Here is a 12162-nt window from a genome sequence, read left to right as displayed (position 1 = left end):
TCCTGTTTTTTAAAGCTTGACAGGTTGAAGGAGCCCTTTTAATGACAGTCTGGGTAGCTGCAGATAGTTTTTGAGATGCGCTTCCTGGGCTGTGAGATGCTTATGTCTGGTTTTTCTCTCTGCTAGAATTTCCTAGACCAACTAATCTTACCCTAGCTGGTCTTTTTGATTGTGTGAGCTGAGCTTCTTGTCTTGTCACACTGAGGTTAAACTCAGTGGATAGCCAGGTGGATTTAGGTGGTGGAGCAGGGCCAAAAGTTGTCACAGTTTATAGAAGCAGCTCCAGTCAGCATTGTTCCATTTCCCTTCTTCTGGAGCCAGGTTTTGTTTTACTGATGCAATTATTTGTCAGACTTTTATTGATTCTTCACTGATGATCACAGAACTGTGGACCATGGTACCACAAATGTTACAGACATTGTACTTAAAGGTCATTGATACGATTAATTCCCTACGTATTATTTTTGCAAGGACATGTCATTGTTACCAAGGTTAGAAAGCATAAAAGAGGTACACAAAGTCTGTGTGATTTGAAGTCCTTAACTATTTCAGTGCTGGGTAAAACTTTCCAGAGAGAATAGAAACAATAGCTAGAAATCACATTCTCCTTGCAGAAACAGTTGGAAGGTACTGGGTGCTGGCTGGGCTTATTCTGACAAGGATGTGCCAAAGGTAAATGGGATACAAACCCATATGGGATATGTTGCTCCCCAGTGACCTTACTGAAAGCTGAAACAATGGATGTTACTAGTCAGCTACTAAGACCCAGCAGCATGTGTGACAAGCAGTACTTGCTGGAACTCCCTTAGTTCCCATAATTAAAAAACAACTCATCACGTAGCTTTTTGCATGTTAATGGGTACAGTATGTCTCAGTATTTCCATCATAGTATCCCCATTTATTCTTACTCAACAGGAGGTTGAAATAGAAGATACTTTTACAATTATTTTGAGTTTTTCTAGGTCTATTCATGTTGACATAATCATTTTCAATATGATACTCTTGAATAAAATGAGACATCAGACCAGTATTTACATTAAGCTGCGGTGTAATTCAATGTTCCATAGTACTTAAGTGAAAACAGTCTAAATAAACAGAATGAGGAGTGTACTTTAGCTAGAAATGTTTTTTATCTCCCATAAAATTCATTTGGAGCTCAAAAATCAATTTATTGAGCTCCCTTACAACATAAAAAAAATAACTTACTTTTTCTGTCATCTGGACTCCAGTGTTGCCGCTAGTTTTGCTGCAAGTACTGCCCAGAATCATTACAGACTTCTTTATAAATGCCTCAGTCCAAGCAATTTCCTTCCCAGCTAGTGGCATTGGTATGACAGGTTTAGGGAAAGACACTTTTTGTACCATCTTAGAGATGCTTCCAATGTCAAGAAACACAAGATACCAAAGAACACACAATGGCTGCATAGAAACAATTCACAAGCTTTTTTTAACAATTAGATGTGATTACTCTAATCATATAGCTTAATTAGTCTTTCTTTTCTCCATTTAAAATTAATACAGAACCTTTAGGCAATTACAGTGACTAACATTATTCAATAGTAACACTAAGTAAAACTAAGATGCCTTAAATGCAATCTGATAGCAATTTAATACGAAATTAGCTTCAAATACTGCTACTAAAATACCAGTTCTAGTGAAAAGCTGAAGTGGTCTTAGGTGTGAAGGAATGTTGACCATGACATGGAAGTCATGAAAACCAAAATGCATTATTTCTAATTGGGCTGATGGCAGCAGAAAGAGCACTGGCAGCAGTGCTTCTCAAAGCTCCTCCAGGCTTTTCTCCCTCCTATGTTTATTTTGGTTCCTGCTCAAGCCATTTCAAGCCCCTCTGTTCTCTCATGGAGTTCAACATGCAGATATATTAGAAATGCAATCCGCCTTCACAGTTTTATTTCAATGGTTTCCTAACTGCTATACAAAGCAGGAAAAGCTTCTCCTAGTTGTACATGACCATTAAATTATGCAACATGTAAGCCATGAAGACTTCACCGACTTTCCTGCTGAGTTGTATTTTGCTGAGGCTTCCCAGCTGTAATGCAAAAGCAAAGTCTCTGTATGTGGCATGCTCAAGTGCAGGTGGAATCAGGAGGCATAACACCAGGTGCTCCATATTTAGGGTACAAGGCTGGATGTAGCTGATTTGATCATAGCAGTTTTCTTGTTTGTGTGGATTTTTTTCCTTTATTTATTTAATTTTTTTATTATTATTTATCTTTATAGAGCTAAAGTCAGACTTCCTTTAAGCATAGGCAAGTGCTGAGCACAGAACACAGCAAGGGTGAGCAACCAGCCACTTCTGAGAGGCAGCACATACAGATGAACACAAGTGTTGCCTCTACCTCAGTATCTGTTCTTCTCTACACCGGAGAATTTTAGTTACGTAGGTACTTTTAAAAACAACAACAGCAAAACAGAAAACACAAGACTGCTATTTGGTTATCTGTTCAACAGCACTATGCCATTAAATCAAGTCACTGTATCAGTGAAGTTGACGATGCTCTTTAATGAAAGTGCCAACCTAGGATCCTTGAACACAAAAGAAGCAACAACAGTCCAACAGTTTTCACAAGATGACTGCGGCAGATGACAAGATGGAGGAAAGAGAGACAAAAACTTTGCTGCTGGCAGGCACCCAAAGCTTCTTGAACCTCTTGTACTCTTCTTTAATAAACATGTCATTTCAATACCAGCCATGTTAATGCAGTGATAACAGCAGGAGAAAAACTCTCTTTATAATTGTGCGAGACGTCCAGACATATTTCCCTGTCTCTGTGACTAATGTTTCCAACATGACTTGTTAGCTTCTGCAATGATCAAGCAGCTATTAAAGATAAAACTGTGTTAACCTTTTCAAATATTAGAAAAGCATGACTATAACTGGAACTACAATAGCTTCCTGGAGAATAGAGCAAAAGGGTGAAAGATCATTCTGCTGAGTTGTTGGTAATGGATTTATTATTTATTTACAATGTCTGAAATGCATATGAAAAATGCATACCCATCCAAATGCCTCCTCATCACTGTGTCAGTAATCTGAAGAATATAAGTAGGTAAGTAGAAAGATCATGGATTATTTTTTTCTAAGACAAGTAAGTTTTCTGTTTAGTTGCCCTCCCTGACACAGAATTTAGCAAACTGATAATAGAAAAAGAACTCATAAAAATCTGTAACTTAACACATTTGTCTCAATTTTGAGTTTAAACTGGAGCACAAACCATCTTAGTTCCAATGATCTTGTGAGAACCAACCCATTCATAACAGTTTGTTCATATTTGTACCTTCGGTCAGAGATCCATGAATTAGACAATAACATAATGCCTAACTTAGCTATACCCTCAACAGTGTCAGTGGGGGTGTCACAAAGCATCCCATGCACTGGAAAACTAGAGATTTAGAATATTCAAAAATTGGCTTGTATGATGTCAATGTGAAGTAAAAAAAATCAACCTTGACGTGCTTAAGCTGTAACCACAGGCAGGTCTTTGTTAACTGATAAGTATAATCTGTAGACTACAAGTGACAAACAGGCAGTAAATCCCAACCAGAACTAAGAATGACTGACAGTCCAAAAACACACTAACTTGGTCTACTGTGAAAATATTTTTTGATTGGTTTTGTTAAATACACTTTTTACTGAAGTTACCAGAGCTGCTGATAATAAAAATAGATAATAGCAGTCTGAAAATTACAGAAATGCAATATAAAATCCCAGAGACATGGAATACTTATCAGGTCTGACACCTAAGTATTGTCTCAGTTGCACTTTCTGAAATTTTAATCTGTGCAAGTAACTCACTGTCTTCCCACAAGGACTAGTAAAAGGATCATTTAAATGAGTGTGTCCATATTAACCATTTTCTTCTCTCCAATCAGGATGGCAAGCACTGTGAACCATCTCTTTCTGATCCCTACCTGCTTTTGCAGAACACACTGGAAAAGCTACATCCACAAGGAAATACATGAAAATCTAACCTGCCCTCTGTGAAAATATTTGTTTCATAACCTAGGAGCTGCTGTTCTTTCAACACAGCTGAAATACAGCCCATAGTAATCCAGGAAAGGGAAGACTGGGATAAGGCAATGAGGAAAAAAATTAGAGATAAAAGATAGACTTCTCTGTGTTCTTGGATGTTTATTGTAATTTCCAATGACAGAAATTTGCCCCAAATGGTCATTTTATCAGTGACTGATTTCTTCACCCCTATGGCTACTAGAAAATACAATCAACCCCAAAAGTCGTAGAAATTTGAGATGATCCCCATGAAGAAATGGGGCTCATCCAGGTTACCCTGTGCAACTCACAGCAAAGGAGAAAGGGCAGGCGCAGCTGCAAGTCATTTCTCACCATTTCTCAGTATATTCTTTCTATGTTATTGAGAAACTAAAAAGCAAAACAAGTACAAACTGTTCTACAAAAGCATTTTGAGCTCCAGGCAGGAGTATCATTTTCTTGTAGCATCTCTTCTTACTTTATATCCTCTCCCCACAGTCAGCCAAGAAACAAATATAAGAGCATGTGCTGTGCCACACAAAAGCCACCTTTCTCTCTTTTCATCTCATGGAAGACTTCAAAATTTTGGGACAAAATTGCCTTCTCTCATATCAGAGTGAAGAAAGCAGCTATGTCCAGAAATATTATATGCTTCCCTCCGAAAAGAAATAGGAAAATTAATATTTGCATTTTTACTTATGGAGGACAAGTTGATACTTGTATGGTATTAACAACTCAATATTTATTCTGAGCTAAACTTATAGACAACAGTGCTGTTGGCCCAGAGGAGTACATCTACTGGGTTGTTCTCTTCCTTCTCTCAGTTCATGTAGCTGAGAGGCAAGTGTGGATGTGTGCAACCACAGCAACCCCCAGCCCATGCGGTGGGAGATTTAACACTAGAAAGAGACGGAGAAGTGAAGTTTGCTGGAAAAGGAACCTGAAAGGAATAATAAAATGCTCTTGTCAGCAAAAGGAAGTATCAGAGCATCATTTCTCAGTGGGGTGTCCAGTTCCACATCTAATCCGAGCAGAGCTGTGAGAAGTCTGGAAACTTCAACCTCTTCCCACACAGCGACAGTCCCAGCGCTGTGCTTCAGCTGAGGACTGAAATATTGCAGATATAAAATTTCTATTGAACTGGGACAAAAATGGAGTATCATAATACTTGTACGCAAATAATTAGAGAATAAGAGGGCAATACTAAAACTATCAACTAGAAAATGACTTCGGCAATATAGCATATCATTTTTTCGAACATAAACTTTGTGAAGTCAGAGATATTAAGAAAAATTCTGTAAATCCCTCTGGCAATAAGCAATGGAATTAAAACCCAAGCAAAATTAAATTTGAGAAGATTAATGTTCCTTTTCATATTTTGATGACAACTATAAACATAATGTAATTTTGTGAATTTACTGTTTTAAAATGCAAGCTGATACTCCACAATGATGCAATTTAAGTCACAAAGCAAATAAGTACTTTTTATTCTAATGCCCCAATAGATAAATTCTGCAATAGTAACGAAATGGCTTTGAACTGCTTAACCATCATTTAAAATAGTGCAGAAACAAGTAAGAAATTTATAATTGAAGACTGGCTGTATTTAAAACACATGTAGCAGGGTGGAAAAAAAATGGGAATCCTTGTGGATCAGTTAGTCAATACGATGTCTGAAGCAAGAACGAGGGACCAGAGAGCTCCTTCACAGAAATAAGGCATATCTTGCATTATCAGGTAGGATAATATTAGGAAGTTTCTTCTAGGAAAAAGTGGCTGGTGCTGGAAAGGGCTGCCCTGGCAGGTGGTTGAGTCACCTGGAGATGTTCAAGAAATGTTTAGATGTTGTACTAAGGGACATGATTTAAAGGGGAAATATTGGTGGTAGGTGGATGGTTGGAGTAGATGATCTTGGAGGTCTTTTCCAACCTTGGTGATTCTATGATTCTATGCTGTGCACACCCCACAACTGCCATAAACACATGGATGCACACAGTAAAAAGGGGGGAAATCCAAAAGGAGCTGCAGGAAAGATCAGATCACATCACTAAGAAGCAAGACAAATTTATGAGAAGGTAAAATGTGAAGAACATGCTCAGACACTGTATGGTACTTCAACTTAAATCAAGTGGCAAGAGACAACTCATACTATTCCCTTTAGTACCATGCTTATAGTTCCAGTGCCAAGATTGTTCACAGTCAGATGAAACTGAACTCTTGTTGAGTGAGAATGAGGCTTCTGTCCAAATAACAGAGAGAATTTCTCCACTTGTTCTCATGCTTAGAAATTATTCTAAATTTACCTTAACCGAAACTTCATCTTGGGTATTTTCTGTAGAACATTTGGGCAAAATGGACACCTTAGCTCCACATCATCTCTAACTCTTCTAATGATACTGTAAAAAGAACTTTGATAATCAGATCTCCCCATGACTGTCATCAGAAGTCTGCTTTTGTTAGGTAAAATGCAAACACGAAAATCATTTAACTTTTTACCATACGCATTTGACCTATCTGGAGAAAGCAGTGTGTCAGCAGTTTACAGGCGTTTGACCCGGTTCCATGACAAAGGAGACAGGGGACCCTTGGGCCCACGCCCCAGGAAAAGGGAAAAGGGAAAAAGGGTAAGGAGATGGCCCTGAGAGCAAAGAACAGCGGCAACAATCTGAGGAGAAACAAACTAATTTACTAAATAAGATATCGGAATGCAAAACAACACGCTATAATACAATATAATTACAATTTAAGCTGATAAATCCAATACAGAGAGAGAGAATGTCCCAAAATCAAGGTAGGCCTTACTCTACTACCGACGATAAGACGGCTGGAGAGCGAGGTGCTGCCAGGACGAGAGACGGCGGAAAAAGGGATGAGGTCTCGTGATCTGCAAGTTTTTATCTTTTCCCTCTGGCCAGAAATGGTAACAGAGGAGCAAAGTACCTTGGGGAATGTAGTAATCCTTCTCTTCTGGGAACCAGGTACGTTCACTACATGATGTTATGATGTGGAATACCAATAACCGAAAATCATAAAACCATGACACAGTGCTAAGACGACATTTTAACTCTACTTTCTCACCAATATTTTTTTCAGGAATCAGCTCTCGCAGAGCACAAATGTGCATAATAATCCACATGAATGAATAAGCAGTCAAAACAATGAGAAGTAAACAATGTCACATCGTTGCCATAGATGTGGCACAGTTATGCTGCTGCCTGACAGGTTTCTGAAAAGCCTATAGGGGATTTCACATTCCAAGGTCCTGCTTCCTCTGAAAATTATAGCAAAACCTCCATGAGATTCCCAGAAGCCTGTCTGGCCCTGTGCTGGCAGCAGCTGGGAATGACAAGAAGGGAGGAAAGCAGGACAGCGTGAGATACCAAGGACAGGGAGGAGAAAGAGCTTCAGCGCTCTCCTCTTGCTTTCAACTGCATCCAGAGAATCTTGCTAGCAAAACAAGGATTTTGCTGTTACTTGCCCAGAGCACTGGGGCTTGCCTGCATCAGAGCTGGTTTTACCTTGCCTTGCCAACTGCCCCTGGCCATCCTTGGCCAGTTTTTCTCCTCTGCTTGCTGAGTGCTGCTCTGGCTTCCAGATCAATGAACACATCGTTGGTCCTATCAAGAATAAACATAGAATCATAGAATGGCTTGGGTTGGAAGGGACCTTAAAGATCACCCGACCCCCTGCCGTGGGCTGGGTGCCCCCCACCAGATAAGGCTGCCCAGGGCCCATCCATGGGCTTGAGCACCTCCAGGGATGGGGCACACACAGCATCTCTGGGCAGCAGTGCAAGGCCTCACCGCCCTCAACATATGCAGCACTTACCACCAACATTCCTACAAAAATATTTTTAATGTAAAGCTGTAACAGCCATTAAATATTTAATATTAAGTAACCTGTGGGAACTTTTATGTATTCTACTTGAAGGCGTAAGGTAATAACAAAAAGGTGAGAAGAAATGCGAAGCTGGTTCATCTAAAAGTGTGTGGCAATATTAGGATGTATTTTATATATGAACTCATAAAATTTATACAGAAGAAATTAAACGTATAAAATGATTTATAGGTGGATTTAAAAGGCTTGCAATTTTTTAGTTTCATACATCTTCATGAAAACAGTTATAAATCTCTATAACCTAAATTGCTTATCCAAGCTCTACAGAAACAGCACAAACAAAGCAAGCAATTATCTGTAATAAACTTTTTCTTTAATATTTTGACATTCACCCTTTTGTAAAACTACATGAAATAATTTATCATGTACAGTATTAGAAAATCAGATTTTATTTGCTACGTTCACGCATTTTTTGCAATTGTGCAGAAACTGTCATCTTTCTGTTATGGTAATCAACTCATTAAGCGTTAATAAAATGATAATGCAATATAATCTGTGAACAATTATTTATATATTTATATATGAATGCAATTGTATTTTGTTATTTTGTCCCCCATAAACCACAATATTCTCAAAACTGTAGAAAAATCTCTTTGTAAGCTGCTACTTGGAGTAGTTGCAAATTCAGTTTTCATAATGGCCAGTGTTGATTTTAAATGATAATTTAGCCGTGTTTTCTGGGGTTCAGGAATTGAGTTCTACACCCAGCTGAAGAGGCTGATGGGGGAAGCCACCTAAAAATGCTTGTTGAGTATCAGTGTCAGCTGCATTGCAGAAAATCTCCACAGTTGTGGAAGATGTGGGATTTTTCAGAAAAGTAATTCTAGCCTTCAATCTACATCCTAAAATACAATTGAAGTGTTATCATTTGCTTGGAGTAGCACTTAAACTGGAGAGTCAGGGTTCTGTGAAGCACAGAACAAAACTCAGAATAAAGGTAATTCAGGAAAAGAATGACATTGGTGCATACCTCCTTTGGAGACCAACAACACTCAGGTCGATTACAGTAGATGCAGAATGTCTTGCATATATATTGTGGTACACAAAAGCTCCAAAAGTTGGCTTTGAATAGAGAAAAAGACAAGCTGCTGAGAATAAGATTTATTTTGATGTAAAAAGAGCTATGCTTAGGCTGTATGATTGTTGCTGAAGAGAGAACACTTACAAATGGGATGGAAACATGACAGCACTGGGGATCAAGCCTTAGGGTGTGCCACCATGTTTTTCTCCTGAGGAGATTACGGCCAGAAATACATTTTCAATTTAACATAACCCCCTCCTGGTGCATTAATGTACGAAGAGATGATTCTGTGCAATGTGTGCTCATTGTCATATTCCACAGCCTGAATTCTGTGTGTTAAACTTCATGCAAATTGATCGGATTTTGAGGTCAGGGTTGGCAGTTTTGCCTTGGGCAGCTGAAGTTTTGCATCAGCTGCTTCATGGACACCCACCACGTTGCTGCTGGCATCGATGGTATCAGGGACAGACCCTGGAGGATGAGGACTCCAAAAGGCAGCTCATAAATGAGACTGTCTGATACTGTTATCGGTAGCTGTAGACAGCTTTTAATCTCTGTGGGCCTTCAGTAGCTCAGACATACACATCCTGACTGCAGCCCACACAATGCTTCACCTTAGCATGAAATCAATGTTGGCTCTTGTCATGAAGAGGCTGGCATAACTGATGGCATAAATCGGTGTCTAATACCCCACGTACTGAATAAATTAGAGCAAATCACGTATCCGTTCAAACAGAACTCCTCAAACAGAGTAATCAAGACTGTAGTTACAGCTATAAAAACACACTGGTTGCAAATTGCATGTTTAGGCAACCTGTGTAACCTAAATTGAACAGGCCAGCCATGCATTTGAGCTTGTTTTGAGCTCAGAATTTGGCTTGACTTTGCACAGTGATTCTTGGACGCTTTGTAACCTGCACTGCAAGAGGCTGGTTTTCCCAGCAGCCATTGGCATTCTCCTCTGCCTTCATTGTCCATAACGTGGGAACATCTGTGGATCACCATCTCAGGATTTTCTCTGAAAGGAAGTAAACAAGACAAAATATATCTAGCTTATATAAAAAGAGCAGTGTCATATTTAAGAGATCACATTGGTTCCCTGCGCTCATTTCTGCCTTCTACCCTGTCAAGAAACCTCTGAGAAGTGGCACCTTTCCTCTATATTTTCCAAAAGCAGAAGGATCAACACACTCCCCAAACACAGTCCAAATTGTTTTGATCCCACTATAAAATAAAATTAAAAAAAAAAAAACACATAACTTTGATTTCAAACAATTTCCACGTCTCTTTGCCTTTAGTTTTAATCTTTCCAAATCCTTTTGCTAGATACTGTTAGCAGCAAGGGCCAGATTCAAACAGCAATTTGACCTCTTTAAAAGAAAACCATTTCTGGCTTGAGCAGCCTCTGTGAATTGCTGGGATTAATAGAATATTGTTAAGCTCTACTCACAAACAGAGAAATAATTGCACTAAAGTTGGCATGGCTACAAAGATAAGGTAGCTGGTTAAAGCCCGGTGCCCTCTGTTTCACCAGCTGTATATGCTGCATTGGTCTATCTTAAAAACGATCTGAAGCACCAGAAATAGCTTAGGCTGAATAAGTTCTATGGTTTCTGTCCCCAGCTGTGTTTTCCCTGAGGCACTTCTCCTTTGTTGGGTGCCATAGATGACCCGACAACTATTGAATCACAAATGCAATCAATTTAATCCAAAATCAGTAAGTGGCATTAATTCCTCTCTCTGGAGTTCACCAATTATAAAAGGAACATGGCTGGTGGATATCTCATATATGGCAGAGAAATTTCAGTGAAATATATCCCATTCTGACTCTCCGTATAAAACAGAGGGGTGAAAAAGGGTAAACACTCCTGTTAGGAAGATGGCAATGCCATATGAATTGTGATTCCCATGTTTTCAACGGAAGAGCATTTTTCCCAAAGTATGCTCCATCTTTAGTCTCCCAAAGCTGATCCTCTTTAGACACCCAGGAAAATGCCTTCAAAAGAGAAGCCAGGAACTACAAGCTTAGAAGTCAATGGGTTAAAAAAATCTGTGACAGCTCCGGTTTTACAGTATATTACAATCTTCTTCTCATCCTTCCTGCAGTACCAAATACCTTTCTGTTCCACCCAAGCTAAGATGTTGGACTCTGGCCCCTGAGATGCCAGCTCCTTTCTCCACCACAAAGTGATTAACACAGTTAGACTGATTTATGACCTGTTGGCTCTGATCTACATTAGGTTGAATTTGGGTTCTTCTTGTCAGCCTGACAATAGGACTCTGCCTGAAAGCCTGTTTTCTAATGATATCAGTTGGTTTAATAAGAGGTATTACCTTTCCTCATAAAAGTGAAGCAATGTATTGATTCACAGAAACAGTATGGCAGTATTTTTTGAAACTCAGTGACAACCGGTCCAAATGAGCAGCACATAGAAAAACATCACTTTGGGTATCACTTCCCCTGCTAACAGTATCCCTGCCTTGGTGCTAGGGCATACTGTAATACCAGCATTCAGAAGCAACCGGCCCAGACTGCCCCCTCCTGTCTGCTCTCTGAGCCCAGCCCTCTCTCAAGATGCCTTGATCCACCCATAAAGGTGTGATCACCACCTGAGACTGAGCATCTCACCAGCCTGGTCTAGCTCTGCCCATAGTAAGGTTGCACAATGCATCTCAGCGAGGAGCAGTTCTCAACACTTCCCATCAAAGCATCCTCCCATCAACAGAGGAGCCAGGAGCAGAGGAAGAGCTCCTTGATATAACATAGCAGAAGCGCTTTTTGCTCCACTCTTCAGTCTGTTCTGCACTTCTTTCAGGCAGGGCGAGTCCTGCCGTTTTGCTGCATATGCTCTGTATAGAAAGTATATGTACATTAAATTGCCTCTGTGACCATGTTTGACTCCTACTCTACAAATAAATGGGAGTAGATAGCTCCCTTCCCTCAGGAACTTCTGTCTGCAGAAAACTGTGGATCGCTGGGATATGCAGATGAAACAGCTCTTTCTCTCCACCAAGATATGAAAGCAGAGAGCTCCTTCCCCTTCTGAGCTTCAGGCCAAGGGGCTCCGACACACACCGAGCAAATGGGAAGATGTGTGATTAGGTAACTTCCAAACTTCAGAAACATTTCCATTTCAAATTCTGACTTCCTGCCATGCACATACTCTTCTGTAACCAGGCTCCGAGGCAATTTATTAACAACTCCAGAGGAGTGATATCTGCAGAATCTGTT

The sequence above is a fragment of the Numida meleagris genome, chromosome 5 (genome assembly GCF_002078875.1).
Source record: "Numida meleagris isolate 19003 breed g44 Domestic line chromosome 5, NumMel1.0, whole genome shotgun sequence".
Taxonomy (NCBI): domain Eukaryota; kingdom Metazoa; phylum Chordata; class Aves; order Galliformes; family Numididae; genus Numida; species Numida meleagris.
Note: the sequence above shows the minus strand (reverse complement) of the source record.